This window comes from Rhinolophus ferrumequinum, chromosome 10 (genome assembly GCF_004115265.2).
Source record: "Rhinolophus ferrumequinum isolate MPI-CBG mRhiFer1 chromosome 10, mRhiFer1_v1.p, whole genome shotgun sequence".
NCBI lineage: Eukaryota > Metazoa > Chordata > Mammalia > Chiroptera > Rhinolophidae > Rhinolophus > Rhinolophus ferrumequinum.
Genome location: NC_046293.1, coordinates 67,652,065 through 67,665,228, shown reverse-complemented (window position 1 = coordinate 67,665,228; position 13,164 = coordinate 67,652,065). Strand labels below are relative to the sequence as shown.

The 13,164-nt window shown below is 35.0% G+C and overlaps 1 long non-coding RNA gene across 1 annotated transcript; it reads left to right on the top strand.

Moving 5' to 3' along the window:
* Positions 1–4,019: 4,019 nt before the first annotated feature.
* Positions 4,020–12,936, top strand: LOC117028121 (uncharacterized). Its single transcript, XR_004424083.1, has 3 exons — positions 4,020–5,236; positions 10,221–10,453; positions 11,386–12,936. It is a non-coding gene; the product is annotated as an uncharacterized LOC117028121 (long non-coding RNA).
* Positions 12,937–13,164: the final 228 nt, after the last annotated feature.

Here is a 13,164-nt window from a genome sequence, read left to right as displayed (position 1 = left end):
ATAAATATGGCTAGAGGAGAAAGAACAGTAACATACTTACTGGAACTCAAATTAAGTGCATGCCACTTCTTACAGAGCAATGCACCAGAAGTCAGAGAAACACAAATTGAAACAACCACAAGAAATTATTCTTTGCCTATTTGATTGAAAAACATAATAAAATTGGATTATATGTATTTTTATGAAGATGTATAAGGAAGTATATTTCTTCAACTGTTCTTTGAATGTAAAATGGCTGTTTTGGGAGGATAATATCCATTAAATTTAACATGTGCAGTCGTTGACCAAGTAATTCCACTTACAGAAATCTATCCTTGAGAAATAATCAAACAAAAGCACAAAGATATATTCGTAAGAATGTTCTTTGCAACATTGTTTGTGACTAAGAGACTAAACCTTGAAAGCCTTTTACATGCCATCAATATGGACATGGTTGAATATAGCATGGTACTTTGTACGTTGTAGTTAAGAACAATGAGGTGAAACAACAAAGTATATATTGTGACCCCAGTTGTAGAAAATTACCTCAATAAATATATGTGTGTATGTGCATGGATTTAAATACACAAAATAAATTTTTAAGTAATTTCTTACATCGGTGCATGTCATGTGGGAAAAAGAGACTGAATATAGATATATTGATACACGGATATATAGATGTATTTATAGGTATATAAATACAACCATATGAGTAAAAGCGGACCTTTTGAAGAGAAAGCATTATTCTCCTTCCTCTTATAGGGGTCAGAAAAGGGAAAATTCCCATACAAGAGATTTGGGAAACTTCCAAAGGGATTATGAAATCGTCTATAGAAAATTTAAGTACTTGTTGCCTTGTAAGAAAGTGAGATAGTTGACTGCTTTCATTGCTTTTTTCCTCAGAACATTGGGATTTGGAAAAATAAAGTTGTATGTGAGAAGTGAGTAGTTAGAGATATATAGATGGTATAGGTATAGATATAAGTATAGATATAGGTATAGGCATAGATTAGATATAGACATAGACATATAGATTTAAATATAGATATAGATATAAAAATCAAAGAACGAGATTTGGATTTCTAAGCTATGGGCATGGTGAGTTAGGAATGTATTCATGTCACACAATTAGTAAGGTATTGACTCACAAACTATCTAACTTCTTCAAGAGGAATTTATATTGTATAGGATAAGTTGGGGGGGGAAATGTCCAGATAAAATTTGACAGTTTACTCAAAAGCGTGTTTTTCCTGTACTCTATAAAAGATTTTTTAAATTATCGATATACCTTCCACATCTTGTAGTTAACATCTAAAAACTTTATTATATGTATAAATGATTGCAAAAGATATAATTTCTTGTGTATTTTAAGAATGGCATTTTAAAATAGAATTGTTCCATCATGTTTAATATGAGTCAAATAAATCTAAATAACATAATAATTTGAAGAATACATGAACAAGCTCTCCTTTGCCAGTTAGAAATCTTATATCATTCCTTTTTCTCTCTGAACTTACATTTTCATTCCTCAGTCCCCAAAAGAATTTGATCTTAATGCAATATATTGCTATGCTTGAAAGTCTTTCATTGATCAACCTGTTATAGTCTCTTCAATAAAATATGTGTATAAATTAATTTTTAATTTTCAAAAATGTCATAGGACCATTAAGTATGACAACTTTTCTTCTGGATTGAATTATCATTAAAAAAGCTATTAGTACATAATCAATGAAAACATAAATATATTAAATATTGTTAGAATTAGTAAACATAAAAGTAAAATTTTATTGAGAATTCATCTCATTGAAATTAAGGTACTCTTTATTTTTTAATTAGTTTATGTATCCGTGGATGATTATTTTATTTATCATGAGGGGGTCAGTGGAAATTAACAGCCAAAGGAAGAGATATATTAGATTATCATTGGGAGCTGGGCTTACAAATGGTGTTGCTAAATGCATCATTTACAATAGAATCCACAATGCATTTCTATTAAATTCCCAACTCTAATACCATGTCCTTTGAAAAAGCTCATTTACCCCCAGGGTTGTGTGCGTCCCTGTTTGAAAATCACTGTTATAGAATATATCAGGAAGACATAAAATGATGGCAAAGATTCAATAAGTCACATGAGAAAGTTATTAAGAAAGGTATCAGTAACATCATAGTCTCAGATATCTCTATACTAATGTGCAAACAATGGACAATAAATAAATCTAACAACATAAGGTGATATATAGAGCCTCATACTGAACACCACAGTTTAGTAAATGATATGAAATGATGGAAAACTAGTGTATTCCAAATAAACAGAAATATTTGAAGGAAGACAGGGTAGGACTATATGCCATGTATACCGTATACACCTGACTGGTGGCATACTGAGAAGCACTTAGAAAATTATCCTAAAAGTCATGAATTGAAATGATACTATTATTAAAATAACCACAGATGGCAAGGCCAGTTAGAAGAATTTGATGATGCTTTTTGGCAGAGATTTTAAATCTTGAAGAAGCCACAGTAAATAGCATTTCTGTTTCCCACCATTGCTTCCAGTAGTAACCCCTTCATTAGGAAAATGAAGCCCGTTGTTCACAGGCTATGATGGTTTTAAAGAGGCTTACATTACTTAGAGCAAGAATGAGAAAAGGGAAACTTAAGCTCTCTGTGGGCAGACTCACTCCTAGGTGAAACAAGGCGAAAGCTGACACAAACATTCCCAGTTTCTCTACAAACATTCCCAGTTTCTCTTGCCAAGTCCAAAACCTCCCAGGGACAAAGTAAGTAAATGGAGCAGAAAGAGGCTGATAATTTAACTACTTTAGCTCCCTATAGGGAAGGAAAGATCGGCAGGAAATAAATATTACCCATTAATGCAGATTATAAAACCGGCAAAGAGGCAGAAGATATTAATTACAAAATTAACTACCTGGACATTTTGCTAGAAGCCTTCCTTCCCTCTTAAGGAAATTGTCAGTGAGGTACTTATTTGCACCTGCTAATAATTTCAACACTCAGAGAGAAAATGGAAGATAGGAGAAATTACTCTGAAGCTATTACTTCTTTCTCTTTTTTAAATTTAAATTTTATTTGAGTATGAAATAAAGCATATCAAAATTCAGAATATACCAAGGGGTAAACTGTAAAAAGGAAATCTGGATGATCTTTAAAGAGAGAATAAGAAATGATTGATTCATAGATATGGAGTACCTTCCATGCAACAGCCCCTGTCCTAGAGGCTGGGGATTCAGCAGGAAATACAATAGACAAAATCCCTGCCCTGGTAGAGCTTATATTTGGAAGGAGGGTAGAAAATAAACAATGTATGATGGTAATAAATATTATGGTGAAAAATAAAAGATAAAGGAAGCAGGGTGTGCTGGAGGCACACGATAAAATTTTAGACTTTTGGGTAGAGACTCAAAGGAAGTAGGAGAGCAAGCTGTGGGGATATCTGGAAGAAAAGCATCCAGGTAGGTGCATCGTTAAGTGCAAAGACTCTGCAGAGTTCACTGGACAAGTCTGAGATCAGCATGAAGGCCTCATGACCGGAGTGAAATGAATGAGGGAGTGGGTAGGATGTGATCAGGTCAAAGAGGTACCGGGTCCAGATTTTCATTTTCATTCTGAGTGAAAAGGTACACCACTGAAGGACCATGAACATAGAAGTGAAATAATCTTACTTCTTAAGAAGATCGTTCTGATTTCTGTTTAAAATAGAGACAGTTGCAATAACACAGGTAATAGATGATGGTAGCATGAATTCAAGTGGAAGTACAGAACACAATAGTGCAATAGGTTTGGATTATAGATAGTGTCTGCATGCAGTACCGATAGATATAGGAGGTAGGAAAAAGAAGGAACCAAGGATAAATCCAAAGTTTTGACCTGTGCAACTTGAAGTTCTGAGTTGTCATTGACTAAGATGAGAAAGACTACAAAAAAACATATTTGAAGAGAAATATAGGAAGTTGAGTTTGGACATACTAAATTTGAGATGCCTACTCAGTTTCTAGATGAAGCTGTCGAATCAGCAGTTGGATACGTAAGTCTGGGATCCAGTGCTGTTCAATAGAAATATAATGTGAGTCATGTATATAATTTTAAATTTCCTAGAAGCCATACTTTAAAAAGTTAAAATAAGCAAATGAAATTTAATATTGATTAAAACAGTATCTTAAAATATTATCCTTCCAACATGTAAAAAATATAAACGTTTATTATGATATTTTATTTCATTATTTTTAACTAAATTTTCAAAATTTGGTATGCCTTGCACTTTACAGCACATCTTACTTCAGAATAGCCACATTTTAAGTGTTCACATGTAACTGTTGGCTATCTTGTTGGACAGGATAGCTTTAAAAAAATAGATGATCTCAGAGGGAACTCTCTGAAGGGTTCAGATCAAAACAAAACAAACAAAAAAACTTTGTACAAAATATAGAAAGAAGAATACTGTACTTTAAGATACTTTTGACAGCAAGTAAAAACCTCAAACCCCCAAACCTCAAACAAGCTTAAATGAAGGTGTGTATCAATCATCAGAGGAAGTCCTGAGGTACATCAGATGCAATCATGTCATCAAAAACCCAGGTTCTTTTCATGTGTTTACACTGTCATCTGTGTGTTGCCTTTCTCCCACGGCTGGTACCAAAATGGCAGCAGTAGTCTGATATATGACATCTTGATATCACAGTTTTTAGAAGTAAAATAAAGAAAGCATCTCTTCTTGTGTATCTCTCTTAATTAGTGAGAAAACTTTGCTACGAGACCATACCACAGTAGGATTCATTTTATATCTCATTGGCCAGAATTGAGTTAAAAGCTATTCCTTAACCAATCACTATCAAGAAGTAGATATGGGCAGTTCCAGTTCTAGATAAGATGAAGTAGGCACCCTCCAACCTGTCTTTCCCATTGGATGCAGTCATGAAATCAGGACACAATGGATGAAACAGATATTTGAGGACTCTTAAAAGTGAAAAGCAGCAGACATATTTGGGAAGAAGACAGGGATTCAAAGCATCCCTGAATCAATAGTGAATTTATCTTTTTTCTCTAGTATCCCACAGTTTGGTTTCCAGGCAGGCCAAGAACCAGATGTACACACTGGTATAGACAGAAAGATCTCAGGAAGAAGCTCTCTAGTTCAAGATTGAGGAGTAGGCTGGCAGTGGTAACCATGGCAGCAGGAGCCCACAGGCACGAAGAACTCCAAGGAAACTCTGACCAGAGGATCTGTGGTTCCAAAAAGGTGACAAAACCCTCTACTTTTTCTCTGTCTGTCCTCCTCAAAGCAATTTTGGAACCCTTTCTGGAATGGCCATCAGAGCTGTCGTCATATTATCCTTGATGTCCCGAATGTCATCAAAATGTCTTCTTTTCAATATTTCCTTTATCTTCAGGTAAAGAAATAAGTCATTGGGGGCCAGATCAGGTGAGCAAGGAGGGCGTTCCAAAACAGTTACTTGTTTATTGGCTAAAAACTCCCTCATAGACAGTGCCCTGTGAGCTGGTGCATTGTCATGGTGCAAGAGCCATGAATTGTTGGCAAAAAGTTCAGGTCAGCTAAGGTTTTCACACATCCTTTTCAGCACTTCCAAATAGTAAACTTGGTTAACTATTTGTCCAATTGGTACAAATTCATAATGAATAATCCCTCTGATACCAAAAAAAGGTTAGCAACATTGTTGCAACAAGTTCGCAAACTTAATTTTCAGATCTCGTATCAAAGACTTTGATGACTGAACAGAGAGATAAAATCCTGGCCAATTCTCAGACTGGCCACCAGATGTGGGACAAATTTGCATAGCTCAGCAAAGATTTTGAAACAAAACTGTCACTGAAATCACAATTCATAGAAGGCTGACAATAACTAGGGCCAATAAGGTCAAGTGCCTGCTAAACAAAAATATCAATGTTTATAAGATTTAAACAAGGCCCAGTTCTCATAACTTAATATTCAAAATGCTTTATGCTACAATCCCAAATTACCCAACATATTAAGAACCAGGAAAACCTCAACCCGTGTAAGAAAAAATAATCAACAAATGCCAATGCTGAAATGACACAAATTTTGAAATTGTCTGACAAAAATTTTAAGGTAGGTACTACTACCAAAATGTTCATCAAGTAAGGGTGAATACTGTTCAAATGAATGGAAAAATAAGAAGTTTCAGCAAACAAATAGAAGCTGTAAAGAAGACTAAATGGAAACTTTAGGATGAAAAAATATAATAACCAAAATTTAAAACTCAAGAGATGTTCTTAATAGCTGATTTTAAATGACAGAGACAAGATTCTGTGAACTTAAAGACAGATTAATAGATATCATCCAATCTGAGCAACAGAGAGAAAAAAAGATTGAAAACTTGAACAAGTCCTTAAAGATATGTGAGACAATAGCAAAAGGTCTAACATCCGTGTCATCAGAATCCCAGAAGGAGAAGAGAATGAATGCAGTTCAAAAAATAATATTTGAGAAAAACAGTTAGTGAAAACTTCCTAAATTTGGCAAAAGGTCTACATTTACAAATTCAAGAAGCTTGATGAATCTCAAACAGGATAAATTCTTTTGGCATATTTGCAGAATGTTCATACACAGCACACTAGTGGAAACTGCAGGAAAAAAAATTAAAAGTATCGAGAGAAAAATGACACATTATTTGTAGGAGAACAATAATTACAATGACTGTGGATTTCTCATCAAAAACCAAAGAGACAAGGAGGAAATGTAACAACATTTTAAAAGCACTGGAAGAAAAGATCTGTCAACCAATAATTCTATATCTAATGAAAATATCCTTCAAGAATAAAGGTGAAATAAAAACATTCTCAGGTGAAATAAAATTAAAAGAATTCGTTGCCAGTAGGCTTGCTAATAAAAGTTATCCAGACAAAAAGGAAATGAAACTAGAGCAAACTCAAAACACCATTAATAAAGAAAGAGCATCAGAAATAGTAAATATATTGATAAATATGCACTATTTGCCTCTTGAGATCTTTACAATTTGATTGAGAGTTAAAAGCAAATATTATGACATTGTTTATAGGTTTTCAATAATGAGGTATACATGACAATTACATCACAAATAGATAGGATAAACCCACACATATTGTGGTAAGATTTACACATGCTGCTTTAAGAAGTATTGATTTTTAAATAAACTATAAAAAGTGAAGCATGTATATAATAATGCCTAGACCATCCATTAAAAAAGTAAATCTAAACAAAGATATATGAGGTCTGCCAATTAAGTTCGTGAAATTGCCACCATACGCTTACATTGGCAGCACTGTACAAACAGCTCGGTAAGGCTTCATAACCTTGGTATGTCAGTGTCTCACAGCTGTGTTCATGTTGAAGTGTGACAGCGTCTTGCTGAGTGGCTTTCATTATTGTTGTTGTGTGTTTCTCTGTGCTATCGCAAGAATGTCTGAGCTTGAATTACAGCAACGAACATTAAGTTTCTTGTTAAACTTGGAAATAGTAGAAGTGAAATCAGGGACATGTTAGTCTAAGTTTATGGGGGTAATGCCATGAAGAAAACAGCAGTGTACAAATGAATTAAACATTTTTCTGAGGGGAGAGAACGTTTCACTGATGAAGAAAGGTCAGGGCGGCCAGTAACGAGCAGAACTGATGAAAATATTGCAAGAATTCATCAAACTGAGCATCAAAATCACCAGCTGACTGTGAGAAGCATAGCAGACCAAGTAAACATCAATAGAGAAGCAATTAGAAAACTCTTAACTAAAAACCTTGTCATGAGAAAAGTATGTGCCAAAATGGTCCCAAAGGAGTTCACTAATGAACAAAAACAAAGGAGAGTCGAAGTTTGCCAAGACCTTTTGGAGAGGCAAGATGATGTTTTGGGCCGTGTTACCACCAGTGATGAAACATGGGTGTACCAATATGACCCTGAAACAAAGCGTCAAAGTGCACAATACAAGTCAGCCAATTCTCCACGACCAAAAATTTCTATTAGTCCAAATCAAGAGTCAAAACAATGTTGCTACCAATTTTTAATACCAGAGGGATTATTTATTATAAATTTGTATCAATTGGACAAACAGTTAACCAAGTTTACTATTTGGAAGTGCTGAAAAAGCTGCATGAAAAAGTTAGACAAAAAACAACCTCAACTTTTCACCAACAATTCATGGTTCTTTCATCACGACAATGCACTAGGTCACACAGCACTGTCTGCGAGGGGGTTTTTAACCAGTAAACAAATAACTGTATTGGAACACCCTCCCCATTCACCTGATCTGGCCCCCAATGACTTCTTTCTTTACCGGAAGATTAAGAAAATATTGAAAGGAAGACATTTTGATGACATTCAGGACATCAAGGGTAATACGATGACAGCTCTGATGGCCATTCCAGAAAGAGTTCCAAAATTGCTTTGAAAGGTGGACTAGGTGCTGGCACCAGTGCATATCTTCCCAAGGGGAGTACTTCAAAGTTGACCATAGTTATATTCAGCAATGAGATGTGTAGCACTTTTTTTAGTTGAGTTCACGAACTTAATTGTCACACCACGTATGTAAGCTCCATGAAGGCAGACATCTTGCTTGCTTTATTGTCTCCTCAGCACCTAGAACTGGTAGTATAAAGCAGTTCTCAATAAATGTTTACTGATAAATGAATACTGAGAAACTTGTTTTCTCACTCAATATCAAAATGAAATAAAATAAAAGTTTATCTTTGGGGAACTTAAGGAAAAATAAATACATTCTATAAAAATTCCTTGAAACCATATAACCCAATATGCCTTATTATCGAATTAAAATTTATTATGCTAGGCTTAAAAGATGTTGGAGTTTTAAATATTTTTCTGATTCAAATAAACATACATGATTATATTGAAAATATCTGTATATGTTATATATATGCCAGGATTCTTTTATTCCTTCAGTTGAAAGTGATAGAAATTTAACCTGAACTTCTGGAAGTAAGAAAAAATTAAAAAAAAAAAAGAGGGGGGATATTTATTGAAAAGAAACTGTTGAATCTCACAAAAATGAAGTACTAAACCTTAGCACAGAAGCTTCTGGGATTTTTAGAGCCTAGACACAAGAGTTCAAACACAAACAAGAGTCTCTCTTCTCTCTCTTGCTGCATTTTAGCCTTACTCCCTCTTATTGCAAACTGTGGAAGCACTTTCGCTCCCAGCTCCAGGTTGTAACTAAAAAAAAAAAAAAAAAAAAAAAAAAAAATCCTATCGACCCCAGCTTGAATCACATCCACTATGGAAAGAGAGGTTAAAATACTACGACAGCTCCCCAACACCTCAGAGCAAACACTATGGTCAGAAATGCAGGTTCCTGTCACAAAATGACAACTCTTCCCATATCAAAGTCCACTTCAATACTTTTGTAGTTTAAAATAGTGCACAATGCTATAACCTGTTCCAAAGATTAATAAACACCAATGTGTTGTTCACTCCTAAATGGGGGAGATATTTTTCTATACATTGAGTCTCTGATTCAGCACTTTGATAAGCTCTTTGCAGTTTTACCATCCAGGAGCCAATTTACTTTGTTTTAATATGACACATTGCCAGAATACTGTACATCCCATAGCCATAGACACTCTCTCTTTTGTCACTAAGTTAAATAGTGATATATATTTTCAAGTTACCTATGGTGAATGTTAGAATATGACAGCTGTATTTGTTTTTCATTATGTAAAGTGAAGGATAATATCTCATAAGCTGATTTATTTCCTTCGTTTCTATCCACAATGATCTTATTGTGATATTTCAGCTTAAAAAATATGAATATTGAGGCACCAGGTGCTTTAACATTAGAGAATGTTTCTTTCCCATGAACCAACAAGTGTACTTTAAAGAAGAGAAAGACAGAAAATAAAGGAATATTTCTCAGGGCCACCTAAACCAAATAAACAAACAGCAACCTTAAGTAACCAGTTAAATTTTGACAACATTGCAAGATTTCTTTTGTTAAGGTACAAGATATAGAAATTCCTAGGAAAATCACAAAATCAATTAAAGCATAATTCTTATCATTAGAGTTGTCCATGGGACTATCATGTTATCTACACAAAAATGCCTCACTCGCATTCCTAATTAAATTTGCTGTATAACATGGGCCAAGTAAAAGCTATAAGCTGAATTAAAATGTGGATGATATGCAGCAGACTATTTTTCTCTTTGTTCTGTTTTATCGGTTTTTCACTTTAAAGGAATCTAACAGATCTTATCTCTTTTTAGAAAGTCATGCATGCAGGGACTGAAGCAGTGATTTATATGCTATGACATAATGTTTTTGACACAAAAAGTACTTGTCAAAAATCAAGATACAAAAACAACTGTTCTAAGTGTTTTAAGGGGAGCAAGGAAAACCTGGCTTTCGTCAGTGAATAACACATCTGACATAAATAATGATTGAAAACCGACAGCTACAGCAGGTGACTTAGATGCTTCAAATCCCTAAAAACGAAAAGGTAAGAAACATCAATTTTGTATTTTGCTGTAATATAATTAAATTTCTACTCATTGCAATAAGTGTTATAATTGTATTAGTAATTGGTGAGTCATATCATGAATAACATCTTTAATTGAATACTTGTTTTCATAGTATTTTCACAGCTCTGCCTCAAAATTGAGTTTGATTTAGCACTACAGAAGAATAGATTTAATCTTTCATCTTCCACCTGTCTTTTATGAGTAATTTTATTTAAAAAAAATATACACAACGAAAAAGAAAAGAAAAACCATGAGGTTAAGTAATGATGTAGAGTTTTAACAGGCCATGGTCCTCAAAGACAGTGCAGATTAACTGGGAAGATGTGATTTTTTTTTTTTTTTTGAAACCCTGCAGAAATGCAGTACACTTTCATAAAACCAAAGAGAAATATCTGTTCTAAAAAATGGCTCCAGGGAAATCATGCCATCACAAAATATTTTCCTCAAAAGACTCATACTCTGCTCTGGGACTTCAAAACTTCCCATTTTGTACATACTGACTGCTTTATTCTGGTGCAAACCCTGGGCTTTCTCATGCCAAGACCATTTTTACAGAACAAGATATAGGTAGGAATCAATAGAGATGGCTTCCTTCTTTCACATGACCACCTGCCCTCCCAGCCCCTCAAAAAGCCAACACTTTTCCACTTCCATTATCGTAAAGCTACGATTGGATACGAAGATTTTATCTTTACTTTAGAAATAGACTAAATATATCCAAGCCTTCTTGGTTTGGGCTATATTGTGGTACCATGAAGCACAAGCTCAAATACCAATGCCTTGTTTTCACTCACTTGAATGTCTTTGCTTTTTCAAGAGTACTTTGCCATCCAGGACAAAGACTGACTAGATGCTCTCACCAAATCCATGTATCCTTCTTTCTGATTTCATGATTCTGTTTATTTTCCAGCCTTTCTCAGAGTTAGAAGTGGCCATGTGTCTGAGTTCTAGCCAATAGAATGAATGCAACTTCCAGATTTGGTCCATAACAAGATTTCACGCCCAATTTACCTTCCTTCTTCTGCATCTGCAGACTGAGTGGAGAGGTCTCTGAGAACACAGAGAAAAGCAGAGGCAGGATACTAGGTTTGGATCTAGGTGAGTCCATAAATGAACACTGCCCAAAGGACATGTGCAGGAAAAATAAACTATTATTATGTTAAACAATTAAGATTTGGGGAATTTGGAGATGTACCTAATTTAGTAGCTAGAAAAACCTTAACTAATACACACCCCCACTCCTAAATCTGGTTGAGTAGGAGAGAGTGATAATTTGGATTGCTGTTCAGGAAACATTCACTACCCTCTCCCTTCCACTGAGGGAAGAAGCTACTTCTGCATTACTGATGTTGTCCATCGTCCCCACCTGCTTTGACCAATGGCACATTAGCAGATGTGATGGGTAGTTTGGGCTTGGCTCTGGCGCTCTGCTGAACTGCCTGAGAATAGCATGCCTAGTAGCTCCTCTTCGGCCTAAACCGATCAAAAAATACATATATAGCAGACCTAAACCCAACAGCCTGGAACAGAGGCCATCCGGTCCACATTTGGAAGCAGAGCCATCCTGCTGAGCCCTTCCTAAGTCAGTCAAACCATGTTTGACCAGAAGACATGTGAGCAAGCAAAGTATATGCTTGTTGTAAGCCACTGAGTTTGGGAAGGAGGGTGGGTATTCAAGTAATAGCTGATGGCACAGACAGGCAGCTTTAGGGTAGTGTGGGTGTGAGCACAGACCATAAGGCCAAACTCTCTATGTCAAATGTGTATAATTTACTATCTATGTTTCCTTGTGCAAGTTATTTAAACCATGCCTCAGTTTTCTCGTTTATAAAATGGGGTCATACTACCTCTCGTACACAGTTAATATTTATAGTGTGCTTGGAAGAGTACCTGGTACATAGTACCACAGCAACAGTGTGCATGAGATAAATAAAATAAACCTTGTAAACCCACAAATGTGTCAGTAAATACCGTATCAAGAACATGACTATCTATGTTTCCTGCTGTCAGAGGATGCTTGAATTCTCCAGAAATTCTTCCCTGTAATCAGGAGTCCGCGTTTCGCAATGTTAAGAGTTCCATCTGCTGAGGCTTCCTTCTCATGAGTCAAACAACCTGATTTGAATTCTTGTTCCACCATTTAAGACCTTGAGCGCTCTGCCAGACACTGGGTCTCATCAGGAAAGTGGGGATGATAATAGTACTTAGCTCTTAGCATTATAGTAAATGCCCTACAGAAAACATTTTAGTACAGTAGGTATTGCATTATAAACACTAAATAAATGTTATTCTTAATTTGGGCAAACAATTTTAGATACTACCAGGTCACTTTCAGCTTGTTAAGAAGTGGATTGTAACTTCTAATGTATTGTTTACCTCAATTCACCCAAAGATACCTTCTCTGATCTATTTAAGGCAAAGTAGATTTTTCAAAAGAGAACCAAAAACCAACAACAACAAAAAAGAACTGTAGCATTTCTCTCCTCTACTACCACAAATCTCTTTAGCTTTTATTTTCATTTTGTTCTGCTATATCAGTATAATACAAATCATGAAAATCATAATAATGATTCCTGTTATTATGTCTGGGTTAGCTTCTCTTTATTTTTATGTAAATAATGTTGTTTCTACCTTCTATTTACTAATAATATTTCTGGTATTAGTCAAAAAGAACCCTTGGATCACACTC